The sequence below is a fragment of the Bicyclus anynana genome, chromosome 5, assembly GCF_947172395.1.
Source record: "Bicyclus anynana chromosome 5, ilBicAnyn1.1, whole genome shotgun sequence".
Taxonomy (NCBI): Eukaryota; Metazoa; Arthropoda; class Insecta; order Lepidoptera; family Nymphalidae; genus Bicyclus; species Bicyclus anynana.
This window is the reverse complement of record NC_069087.1, coordinates 621,647-635,388: the sequence shown is the minus strand read 5'-3', so window position 1 is coordinate 635,388 and position 13,742 is coordinate 621,647. Positions and strand designations below refer to the sequence as shown.

The following is a 13,742-nucleotide window of genomic DNA, read 5'->3' as shown; positions in this document are numbered from 1 at the left end:
TCGATTAATTAATTAATTTAAACAGATATTTATAAACTCTGTCGATTAATTAATTAATTTAAACAGATTTTTAAAAATATTTATTTTAAAACCACTCCGTCCCCAAAAGCTGAACTGTGAAAATATTAAAAACAATATAATAGCACAATATTTTAGTAACAAGTAATTGTATATAATAAATTAAACAATAGAAAGAATAACAGTTTCAAGTTGAAATGTCTTTATTGTCAAATAAAAAATCTTATGCACTTAATCAATAACTAAGTAAACATCAGCACCTAAAATATAATCTACATATATTCATTTTGCTTCTAAAACTAAATTTTATCTTTAAAGTAAAATGAAAACCAAAATAAAAATATATCTATGCATCAATTGGGTGACTGCACTGAGATATTTGGGAAAATCAAGTCAATTATTACTTAACCAATTCATACATAAAAATATAGATTGTCGGGATATTTGTACATATGATAAACTATGCAAACGTCACGCAGTTTCAACAATGTAGTTCTCGTTCCCGTGGGAATACAGAGATAACAATTATGGCCTAATCCATGATTATAATGCTGTAAGAATTTTTTTAATCAGCAAAGTAGTTTCAGAACCTATTCAATGCAAACAAATAATCAAATTCTTCCTCTTTCTAATTAGTATAAATTTCATAAACAATAAAATTATTAGAATTTGGCTAATGAAAGTAGAAACTGAAATCACCCGCCAAATTTTAAAAAATCGGAGTAAATTCTCAAAATTATAGTGCAAATATTGAAATAACTGAGTTTAACACTTATAGTAAAGGTAATAATGTATTCACAAAGAAAAACTAATTTAAATAAATTATGAAAACGCATGTTTTTTTAATTTATTTATATGATTTTTAAATTTGGCGGGCAATATCAATCTCTACTTTCATTAGCTAAACTTTACAACCTAATGCGATAACATAATATTACTTTTAGGCGAATCAATAGAGCATTTACCCTCTACCTCCTCAGAAACAGCTCTGATTTTGATGATTATTTTTGTTCAGTTTGTTTCTTTATATTATTTGAAATCAGAAACCTTTTGGACTGAGGATGGAACGATTTATACTATTTAACAATAGTTATGCTATTTATATAATAAATAATTAAAAAACAAACACTACTGACTTCAAAAACACAAAGTTATGCAGTAAACTAATAAGCTGAAGAAAACATTATAATATTTTCTATCTACTGATTACTTTGAAGCCGGTGCCAATTGTACAATTAATGGGTAGGCAATCAATCGTACCGTTTTTTTCCATCTTAAGGATTCGAATTGTTTTCCGAAATTTATATGGGACCTACTTCGAAATAAACCCTTTACAAAAAGTAAAGAATTTTCAAAATCGGTCCACTCAGTAAAAAGTTAAGTTTAACATTACAATAAATGGGAAAACAATTAATCATCTTCTATTTTCCTACTATTAGGTTTGAAATTGTTTTCCAACATTTTATGAGACTTTTAGGAATATACCCTTTCTATCAAAAAATGAATAATCAAAATCGAACCACCCAATAAAAAGTTATGCTTGGTTTTACATTAAAATGAATAAGAAAACAATCAATCGCACATTTAGGATTGGAATTGTTTTTTAAAATTTATATGGGAGCTTTACAATCAAAATACCTTTACAATCTATAAAGAATTTACGAAATCGGACCACTTCGTAATAAGTTACGCATAGTTTTACAATACAATTAATGGGAAAATAACCAGTCATCTTCGTTTTTTTAAATTTATAATGATTTGGGACCATTGTCGGAATATACCCTTTCTATTTAAAACAAAGTTATTCAAATCGGAATTCGAAGACATGCTTGGTTTTAAACTAAAACAATCAAGAATGATCAATCAAAACAATTATCAAAATCGGACTACTCATGTTAACAGTTATGCTTGGTTTTACATTACGAAAACAGGGGATAATTGATTGTTTAACCATTAATTTTAGTATACAACCAAGTATAACTTTTTATTGAGTGGTCCGATTTTGATAATACTTTTTTATTATAAAGGGTTCATTCCGAAGATAGTCTTTTAAAGATATGAAAAAGCAATTCGAACCCTATAGCTAGGAAAACAATAGATAACTAATTGTCGACACATTAATTGGACCATTAGCACCGCCTTCAAAGTGATCTTCAAAGTGAATATTATAATATTTTCTTTCGTTTGTTAGTTTTCTGCATAAGTTTGTATTTTTGAAGTCGGTTGTATTTAAAAAAAAATATGTATAAATAGCATAGATATTTTTTAACAATTTAAATAATTTCGTCCACCAAAACATTTCTGATTTTAAATAACATAAAAAACATGACTTTAAAAAAAATCATCAAAGTCGGAGCTGTTTCTGAGGACTTCCAGCATATGCTTGTTTTATTTATTATTTGATTCCATTATTTCTTTCATAAAAACGTGACATTTTTCATTATGAGAATTATGTACAGACATAAAGAGACGAATTTTAGTATTTCAAAGAATCATGGTGCAGGTGCCTGGTCCATTGATTATATTTGTTACATCAATTGTTGTGACCTGTAATAGAAAATTTCATTTAACATGACTTTTTAAAATGCACTGAAAATAAATATTTACATAATTATATATAATAAGAATTCCTATTCTCATCAGGGACATATCAAATTTTTAGTCTATTTTCTGCTCCATTTACAAAAAATCATTTTAGGAAGCTCAGCTGTAACCTTGAAAAGTATAGAAATATGGATAATTTGTTACATTATTTACAAGCGGACGCCCGCTACTTCGTCTATGTGGAATTCAGTTTTTCACAAACTTGCACACAAACTTAAAGAGAAATTATAATGTGTTTACTTCAGTTTTTAAAAACAAAACTGTAAGTGTATCTAGGAAACATGTAGTTCATTGTTATTAAGCAGGTCAAAACTACCTTGATGGTTCAGTAGTTAGCCCATGTGTTTTGGATCACGAGATCCTGGTTCTATCTTTAAGAGATACTGAGTTTTTGCTTCTGCTAACAAATTTTTAGTCTGGAGTTGGGAAGTTGGTGGTGTCACACCCCCGTGCCTCAGAGAGCATGTTAAGCCGTCGAACCCGGTCTTTATCATTAACATTTCTGATAGTGATCATTAATCAATCTAATAATATCAACCTAAGCCGGATGAATAAAGCAAGTTACCTTGTGCTATTTTGCAAAATTGCCAGCAGCAACGTGGCTGCAGTAGTGTGGCTCGGGATGGGTACAGCTAGATCTTCATCTTTTATTTCTATCTCATGATATTTAACAATATATCTTCATTTACAGCACCTGCAAAAATAAATCAGAAGTTATACATTTTACATAATTATTATTGCATGCACTGCACCTGCAAAAATAAATAAGAAGTATACATTTATGGGCAGGCAGCAGCGATACCGGTGCGAGAAGTCTAGGCCTGCGAATGACCAACCCGCATGCCCAGCGTGGTCATTTATGGGCATTACCTTGCAATGTATAGTACAACACCACAAGATCCATGCAAGAGACCTATGTCCAGCAGTGGACGTCTATCGGCTGATAAGGTATACATTTTACATAATTATTATTGTTACCAGTTAAGAGGATAATCCCAGAGGATGTTGCTATTTCGTGATCTAAACCAGACATTTTCCTTTAGCATAGTACTTGTGCTTACTGTCCCATGGGAGACTAACATTCCAAAGGACCACAGTATAAAACTGAATAAATGTTATGACCTAACAAATGAAGTAACTAAAATGGCTATATGGTTAGTCTGTACGCCGTAGAGAGGTGCGAGAGGATTACCAGCAAAATCTCTCTATAATTTGCTTAGAGACCTTGGTCTCTCTAGAAGTGCAGATTTGGCTTACCAAATTACCAAATGGCAGACCTTACTACGCAGGGAGAACAACACGAGCAGAGAAGGGGAGTGTTAATCAATTGTCAAGGAATTCTTTAACCTTACGTCCATTGATCACAAGTCCAAGCTCTGCTCAGCGTTTTTCTCTCTGCCACGTGATGGACACCCACATGGTGAATCCATGAATTGGTAAGATATTTGTCTCAAAAAAAAATCATGTTGTACACTAAAATAATTTAGTTGAGTAGGTTGAGGCAAGCAATAATGACCGCGTGAAATACAGTTTTTCACAAATCTCCCTTGATTTTTTCAGGAATTAAAGTTAATTTTAGTGAAATTTATCAATAATTTTTTCAAGTGATTATAGTTATATACACAATACTAAAATGCAAACAAGGTCTTTTAAATTTTTCGTCTGTCTGTGTTTGTCTCGGATAATCTTTGGAACGGCTGAACCGATTTTAATTGGACTTTCATTGGAAGATAGAGGAAGTTATTGAGCAATATTTAGGCTACTTTTTATCCCAGAAACATGGTTCCCGCTGGATGTTCAAAAACTGAACATCACACGGTTGAAATCGCGGGCGTCCGCTAGTATTATAATATTGGTTAGCCAATGTGGTTTTGGATAACGAGGTCGTGGCTTCGAATCCTGGGTCAGGCTATCAGATACTGAGTTTTTCTTTCTTCCAAGAAATTTACAATTCTCAGCCTGGAGTTGGTAAGTTGTTTGTATTACACTCCCGTGCCTCGTCCAGGTCATTATCATTAACATCTGATAGTGATCCACAATGAATTACACTTTATCACCCTTAGCTCACCAACCTTTATTGTAGCAGTGTGGTGGGTCTAAGCTCCATAACCCCTTTTCTATAAGGTCTGGCCCTGTAGTGTCGTTAAAATAGGCTGATAATGATGATGCGTGGCTCAGCACTGGCTCAGCTAGACCTTCATCTTCTATTTTGCTACACCTGAAAAATTAAACATAAAGAATAAATTTTATGTATTTTCACCAGTTAAAAACAATTTTTTTTTTATTCTTTACAAGTTAGCCCTTGACTACAATCTCACCTGATGGTAAGTGATGATGCAGTCTAAGATGGAAGCGGGCTAACTTGTTAGGAGGAGGATGAAAATCCACACCCCTTACGGTTTCTACACGGCATCGTACCGGAACGCTAAATCGCTTGGCGGTACGTCTTTGCCGGTGGGGTTGTAACTAGCCACGGCCGAAGCCTCCCACCAGCCAGACCTGGACAAATGAAGAAAATCTCAATCTGCCCAGCCGGGGATAGAACCCAGGACCTCCATCTTGTAAATCCACCGCGCATACCACTGCGCCACGGAGGCCGTCAAATAAAAACTAAAAGAATTTTATTAAGTGAAAAATGTGAAGAATAGATTATGAAAAAAAACATAGACTCGAATTGAGAACCTCCTTCTTTTTTTGGAGTCGGTTAAAAAAGTGAAATAGGCTGATAATGATGATGAAGCAGGTTACCTTGTGCTATTTTGCAAACATGCCAGTAGCAACTGTGTGGCTCAGCACTGGCACAGCTAGACCTTCATCTTCTATTTTGCTACACCTGAAAAATTAAACATAAAGAATAAATTTTATGTATTTTCACCAGTTAAAAAACAAATAAAAACTAAAGGAATTTTATTAAGTGGAAGAAGAAGAAAGAAGAAGAAATATACTTTATTGTACATTAAAAACAAAAATAAACAATAACTTATAATAACACTAAGAAACTAATGTACAAATGGCGGTCTTATCGCTAAAGAGCGATCTCTTCCAGACAACCACTGTGGAAGAGAAAAAAAAAACGTAAGCACCGATTCGGGTATACGCACACAAAAAATAAGAAAAGTTAAGTAATTTAAATACATAAATATTAAGCAATAGTACATAATAATTATACATAGACTATACTTAACTACATCATACATATATACAAAGAAATACATATATACATACATACATACATACATACATACATACACACATACATACATACATGAAAACCTGCAAAACATAAAAACAAGACGGCATCTAAGGGAAGACACAAAAGAAAAATAAATAAACAAAATAATTCAAAAATGATTAATAAATAAAACATACACATACAAGCGTAATTTGGATTAATAAGTTATATTAAAAGATCAGGGAGGAAAAAAGTGCATGTTTACCAGCCGTTTGAAAGAGGTTAGAGATTGGACACGCCGAGTGTCTAAGGGCAATGAATTCCAGAGCCGAGCAGCTTTAACAGAAAAGGAAAAAGCGAAGAATAGATTATGAAAAAAAACATAGGCTCGAATTGAGAACCTCCTTCTTTTTTTGGAGTCGGTTAAAAAAGTGAAATAGGCTGATAATGATGATGAAGCAGGTTACCTTGTGCTATTTTGCAAACATGCCAGTAGCAACTGTGTGGCTCAGCACTGGCTCAGCTAGACCTTCATCTTCTATTTTGCTACACCTGAAAAATTAAACATAAAGAATAAATTTTATGTATTTTCACCAGTTAAAAAACAAAGAATTTTATTAAGTGGAAAAAGCGAAGAATAGATTATGAAAAAAAAACATAGGCTCGAATTGAGAACCTCCTTTTTTTGGAGTCAGTTAAAAAAGTGAAATAGGCTGATAATGATGATGAAGCAGGTTACCTTGTGCTATTTTGCAAACATGCCAGTAGCAACTGCGTGGCTCAGCACTGGCACAGTTAGACCTTCATCTTCTATTTTGCTACACCTGAAAAATTAAACATAAAGAATAAATTTTATGTATTTTCACCAGTTAAAAAACAAATAAAAACTAAAAGAATTTTATTAAGTGAAAAATGTGAAGAATAGATTATGAAAAAAAAACATAGACTCGAATTGAGAACCTCCTTCTTTTTTTGAAGTAGGTTAAAAATGTGAAAAAAATTCAGTTAAATTCTCATCTTGGAGTTGGGAAGCCGATAGCAAAATTTCACATATTTTCACCAGGTTAAAAACAAACAAAAACTAAAAGAATTTTATTAAGTGAAAAATGTGAAGAATAGATTATGAAAAATGTAAAAAAAAATCAGTTAAATTCTCATTCTGAAGTTGGGAAACCTTTAATCCCAATTATTAACATTAGCATCAGATAGTGGTAATTAATTAATTGAACATTATCACCCTAAGCCCACCAACAGCATTGGAGCAGTGTGGTGGGTCTCAGCACCATAGCTCCTCTACTATATGGAGACAATGATGAATGATGGATGTGTAGGATTAAAATAGCTTCTATGAAACACCTATTTTAACATACCTATTGCCTGGTTTTCATCTGTTAATGCTATATTTGCTAAGCATTGTGTGTTAATATTATTTTATTCTATTGTCTTCTTTTAAATTATCTTCTTAAAATTTCTTAGTCTGGCTTGCAAGTAATGCTAAATTTGGGCTCATTTTTTGTGAGTTTGTTGGTATTGAACTTCTGCGAACATTGTTTATTTTTCAAAGCTTTGATTGCTTTTTGAGACTAGGAAATATTTTTTATATTAAAAACCGTCGTCATGCGGGTAAAATTCATGTGAAGAAGCAGGATTGCTGAAAGCATTAGGTATATATTTTAATTTTAATACTATTATCTTATTTATCTCTCTCTCTCTCTCTCTCTCTAACTGCTTTATTGGTTCAGTGTAACTATCATGAAATTCTGAGTTTGAGTCCTGGGTTGGTCTATGAAATATTGAGCATTTCCTTCTTTCAAGAAACTCACAATAAAAATCTATACTAATATGTATTCAACCCATTTTGAAATTAAATGTTTTAAATGGTGAAGCATCACATTGTGAAGAAACCTGCATAACTGAGAATTTTCTTAATTGTCTAGGTGTGTGAAGTCTGCCAATCCGCATTGGGCCAGCATGGAGGACTAAGGCCTAACCCCTCTCGTCCTGAGAAGTGACTCGTGCTCAACAATGAGCCGAAAATGGGTTGTTAATCTATACTAATATTATAAAGAGGTAAAGTTTGTAAGTTTGTCACATTTTTTAAATGGGGTAATCTTTGGAACTACTGGTCCGATTTCAAAAATTCTTTCACCAGTAGAATGCTACATTATCGAGGAGTGCTATAGGCTATTATTATATATTTTATATTAGTATGATACATATTCGCCGAGTTAACACAGTTTTTGTCATACAGGTCGGACTGAAAATCCTCTTAAGCAGTGTGTAAAATTGAAATTAATGTATGGAGGCTTTATGTATCTTTAAAAGTTCTACAAAAAAGTCCGCGACACCATATATCTATCTTCTATATATTAGCAGATATAGTACCTTTTGTGTTTTAAAAATTATTAATTTTATATACTTAGGTTTGCGTCATTATTTATGCTACTTAACTTAAATCCTTATCAAAATAAATTATTTAATAATCACAAGGATATTATGGAGATAAGATTTGCCCTTTATAGTATGTTAATTAGTTAAATAGTTTCGGAGATAATACAAAATTTCTAAAAGACGCAGAAATTCCGCTATATGACGCCCCGCGCTTTTAATTACGAAGTTCCCGTTCCGGTGTGAATATGGGAATCAAACATAGCCTATGACACTCGCAAATAACGTAGCTTTCTATTGGTAAAACAATCTTTCAAATCGGTCCAGTAGATCCAAAGATTATAATTTTAGCATAGAAGTCTCTATTTTCCTTTGTCATCGCACCACGCTCATAGGGCTGGACCGATTTTGCTAAGGGTAGGGGTAAGGTAGGGAAGGTATAGGGTAGGGTAGGGTAGGGTACAGGTAGTGTAGGGGTGAAGGTAGGGTAGGGGTAGGGTGGGGTAGGGCAGGGTAGGGCAGGGTAGGGGAGTGTATGGCTATCCTAGAGGTAGGGAAAGGGTAGATTACGGGTAGGGTAGGGTACGGGTAAGGTAGGGGTAGGATACAGTTAGGGTACGGGTAGGGTAGGAGTAGGGTAGAGGTAGGAGATCGATACTGAAGCCCATTTTCTATTTTTTGTCTGTCTGTTTGCCTTTTTTTTGACCGGGCATCACGCTGAAACTACAGAATGAATTCAAATGATACTTAAGACGATTTGAGACCATAATACGTAGAAGGATATAAATAAATTCGCGGAAACAAAATCAGAAATGGGTGAAGTAGGGGTAGAAAGTTTGTACGGAAAGTCCTTAATTTTTCTAGGTACATTTGTAAATGTAAAATGATAAGTGGACTATTTATTAGGTATAAGTTATAAAACTTGCAAAATAGAATGTGAAATAGGAGTTGAAAGTTGACATCGATTTTTACGCGGACGAAGTCGCGGGCGTCCGCTAGTATGTATTATAAAGAGGTAAAGTTGGTGGTGTTCTAGCAGGTAAACTCTGGATCTACTAAACCAATTTTGAAAATTCTTTTACCACTAGAAAGCCACGTTATTTGTGAGTATCATAGGCTATATTTTATCCGCGTATTCTCAAACTGCAGAAAGTTGGTTAATATTTATATTAGCACATTACATCACTAACTAGTCTCAAGGTAAGCTTAGCTTGTGTTATGGGTAGTAAAAGCTCAACTGAATGATGAATGTTCATAAATAAATTATATATACTTAATATACTTTATAAACTCCAAGTCCACCAACCGATACTGATGAATGAAGGATTAGTAGGATTAAGTAGCATCTACAGGGTGCTCGGGAGTATTTCCCATAACTCTAGGGTAGCTCCAAGTTCTATAAGGAAAATTAATTTAAAATGTCTAAGGAACATGTGTATTAAAAAACTTTAATAAAAAAAAGTCAACCGACTTCAAAAACATACTTACTAAACTAAAAAACGAAAAATAACATTATACTAAGTTCTATATATCATATTATGTTCTAACTGATGATCAGTTTGAAGGTGGTGCTAGCCCAATGATGTATTATTTCAAGCCATGTAAGAATATCATAAACATTTAGGTTTTTCAGACAGTGTTCTTTCATGTAGTTCTTTCAGTAACAGCTTAAATTAAAACAACATCGGTTTAGCACAGCCTTGAAACTGATCATCAGTTAGAACATAATATGATATGAACTTAGTATAATATTATTTTTCGCTTTTTAGTTTAGCCAGTATGTTTTGTGTTTTTGAAGTTGGTTGAATTTCTTTAATTAGAATTTTTTATTTTTCCATTTTAGTGAAATCATCCTAGATCTAGCGCCAAAGGTATGTTGCTATGAGCCGTGATAAAACATTGTATTTGATTGCGTCTGACTTAGATTCAAACTAATTACTACTGTGAACCATCGAGGAGTTCCTTTAACCGTCCTTCTTCATTACCAGACCCCTAATACAGTCACAACCCATCTAGGTGGAAAGTTCTCATCAATACAAATTTATCAACACATGGTAGCTACTGTGAACCGTTGAGGAGTTCTCTTAACTGTCCTTCGTCTTCATCACCAGACCCCTAATATAGTCACAACCCATCTAGGTGGAAAGTTCTCCTCAATATAAACTAGTAGCTAAGGTAGCTCCTATAAGTGGACTTGTCAACACCTTTATGAGAAATAGTCCCGAGCACCCTGTATAAAATGTAACTTAACTATGCCTAGTTTGTTTCAGCTGATGCTATGAACAGCACCAATACATATCAATAAAATTTAAGTGTATGTCTGTGATTTCAATATAACTGTGTTTTCTCAAGTGCCTATATACAATACTGACATACAGTCATACTTCTTTAAAATTTTCATCTGTCTGTTTGTTTGAGCTAATCTCTGGAACAGCAGGGTCATTTTAATGGGACTTTTACTGGAAGATAGAAAAGATTATTGAGCAACATATAGGCTACTTATTATTTTGGCCATTACTTGTTATTTAACATGGGCATACACTCACAACCACATAGACACTGAAATACATCACACTAATATGATGAGTTCAATTGCCACAACTGGCTGTGGCGTGTAGATGCAAAGAGCAATGTTGCTATCTACTGCATCACTGGAGAGCTGTTGCTGGTGTTATATCCCTATATCTCAAAGAGTATGATATGCTATGTTGATAGGCTTGGGGTAATAAAGTTAAAATATAAAAGGATCACTATCAAGTATTAATGATAATGACTGGGATATAAGTCATTATCATTAACACCTGATAGTGATCCTTTTATATTTTAACTTTATTACCCCAAGCCTATCAACCCACATTGGAGCAGTGAGCATTTTACAGTAGGTGTTTAACTTACCTTCTTATTCTCTCTCTCTCTTCTTCTCACAGGCAAAACATCTCGTCTTTTTTAAAAATGTAGATGACAAACCATTCATAGTTCAATGTAAAATTTATTCTAAAAGTCCAATGGTCTAATCATTGATTATCTGGACATTACTGAAATAAAGAGAGTGAGTAAATTTAATTAAAAATACATAAACATACTACGCATGAAGAGACAGATGAATATCTTAGCATTCCGTGCAGGTGCCAGGTCCATCGCCTGGTAGAGAGAAATACTCCGAGCAGAGTCCTGGAGTTGTGGCTACAGGATGTAGGGTTAAGGAATTCCTTGACAATTGATTAAACTCCCCTACTTGTGTTGTTCTCCCTGCTTAGCCAAATTTGGTAAGATCCTACTAAGAGCAGCTTTGGATAATTATTCTTCTTTCTCTCTTTCTTCTACATAGAAGTTGCTGCAGTCCTAAAGATGCCAAGGTCTTTAAACAAGTTATAGAAAGATTTTGTTGGTAATCCTCTCGCACCTACTTCTATGGCAGACAGACTAACCACATAGCCATTTTTACTTAGTTCATTTGTTATTATTATTTATTACAAAACCTTGACAAGAACCAAGTGAGAAATATAACTAAAATGTCCGGAGGCAATCTGATGATAGAACAGAAACACAGATGAGGGAATTCCTCAACTGTTCACAGAAGCTACATTGTCAAAAAGAAAAAAAAAGTAAAATGTGCAAAGCTTAGGTCTTATAGCTAAAAGCTATTTCTTTCAAACAACCTTCAATGAAAAATGTAGCTTATTATTGGCAAAAGCTTTTATAGATCAAGGCAAGAAAAATATTGCCGAAATGGCCTCCATAGCACAGTGGATTAACTACGCAAAAGTCCTGGGTTCTATCCCCGGCTGGGCCGATTGAGGTTTTCTTTCTGGTCTATGTCTGGCTGGCTAGTTAATACCCTACTGGCAAGCGATTTAGTGTTCCGGTGAGATACTATGTAGAAACAGAAATGCGTGTGGATTTTCATCCTTTGCCTAACTAGTTATCTCGCTTCCATCTTAGATTGCATCATCACTTATCATCTTATTCTATAATCATGTCAAAGAACAGATTTTCGTACAAAGTAAAGTAACATACTCTTCATTAGTCTGCCTAATGCCTAACATAATTATAAAAACTTGTAATTGTAGTTTCAAATTAACAAATTGTTCTGGTTCATCATTACATAATTATAAACTACTTATTATAGATTCAAAAATAAAACTCAAACTTTACTCTACCTGCCTTTAGTACATATACCTGTGGTTTAATATTGAACAGTGGTATAGTAAAAAATTTACATCTGGTAAGAGATACTTTCAAATTAGTTCATGGAATTTGCTTTTCTCAGATGTTTATTTTCATTACCATTTCATAATTAACCTTATGTTGCTCCAGATTAAGCTACCTGTGATAACCAAATGAAAATCTGTTCAGTAGATCTAGAGAAGTAAACATTCAGACAGCTGCAGGTCAGACAGTTATTTGGGGTGCATTGCATCTACAAACATCACCATAATGTGTAAACCCAGCATAATTGTATAATTGAGCACGAGTTTCATAAGAATTAGTAGGATTTTAATAATTCCCATATCTTTAGAAGACTACTAAGAAACCTAACTAACTCATGTAATCATTATATTCAATAATGATTACATGAGTTAGTTAGGTTCAATAGCTATTATTAAAGTATTTTATTATTAGCTAAAACTAAAGTAGGTACATACCGGAGACTAAATTTTTAGAATCAAGTTTCGGTAATCTCTGTAGGGTCTTCTCTGGATCATCGGCAGGCGAAGAACCACACTCAAAGCATTTTCTTTTGTTCTTCTTCATAGTTATAGAGACACTTGAACTAACAAAGTCTTATTTTTAACATAATGAAAAACCACAACACTCAGATGAAACGTAAAAGACTTATAGATCTTCTCAACATCAAGAATGGCGAGGATATTACACATTAGGTTGCTTAAATCCAATCCATGAAGAGGTCTTCATAAATATTAACAGGCCGTGGCAAACATTTATTTTATTATTTGTGAATTTGTGTTTTAAAATATTTGGTGAAATGACGCCATTTTCATTTTATAACATTTTTATTTTTTATTAAGAAATTGGGGTTGCCACACTTCGTTTAGAAAATCTTACCCATACGTTACTAAAACAATATTCAACGAGAGTGTCTCTCTATATTTTTGTAGAAGAAAAGTATTTATTCAGTTATTAAAGTCATATTTAAATCTAAAAATGTATTAGATTTATCACAATATTATGTCAGGCGTGAGCTACTAACGATAATAATGTTGCTACAACAACCAGACGGTAGAACCGTATGGATGATGACACCACAGGTCTAGCCCCCGTAGGTATAACCAAACTTTGTTCGAGAGTTGACCCGGCCTGGTCAGAGCTAGAAAGCTGAGCTGAGAATTGACATGGGTACGTAAATTAATTACGTACAAATAGTGGTAAAAAGAAAAGAAAAAAATATTTTTTGGGGTTCCTTCCCTATAAGCAAAGTGAGGATGATTTCTTTATCGTTTAGCCCATGGTGTGGAGTATCGTTATCGGACACTGCACGTGGTCTGACACCATAGAGTACATTGAATATAGGGTATAGAGTCCTCAGATGCCATCTCCG

The 13,742-nt window shown here is 33.5% G+C and overlaps 1 long non-coding RNA gene across 3 annotated transcripts; it reads right to left on the bottom strand.

The window, feature by feature from the left end:
- Positions 1–197: 197 nt before the first annotated feature.
- On the bottom strand, positions 198–13,673 carry LOC128198101 (uncharacterized). Of its 3 annotated transcripts, none has more exons than XR_008250845.1 (9): positions 12,829–13,673; positions 11,078–11,217; positions 7,165–7,445; positions 6,534–6,618; positions 6,262–6,346; positions 5,371–5,455; positions 4,695–4,840; positions 3,188–3,316; positions 198–2,565 (listed from the first exon to the last, which is right to left on the bottom strand). It is a non-coding gene; the product is annotated as an uncharacterized LOC128198101 (long non-coding RNA). The 3 variants fall into 3 exon arrangements; XR_008250846.1 differs by having other exon boundaries at positions 7,165–7,332; XR_008250847.1 differs by lacking the exon at positions 7,165–7,445.
- Between the last annotated feature and the right edge of the window lie 69 nt (positions 13,674–13,742).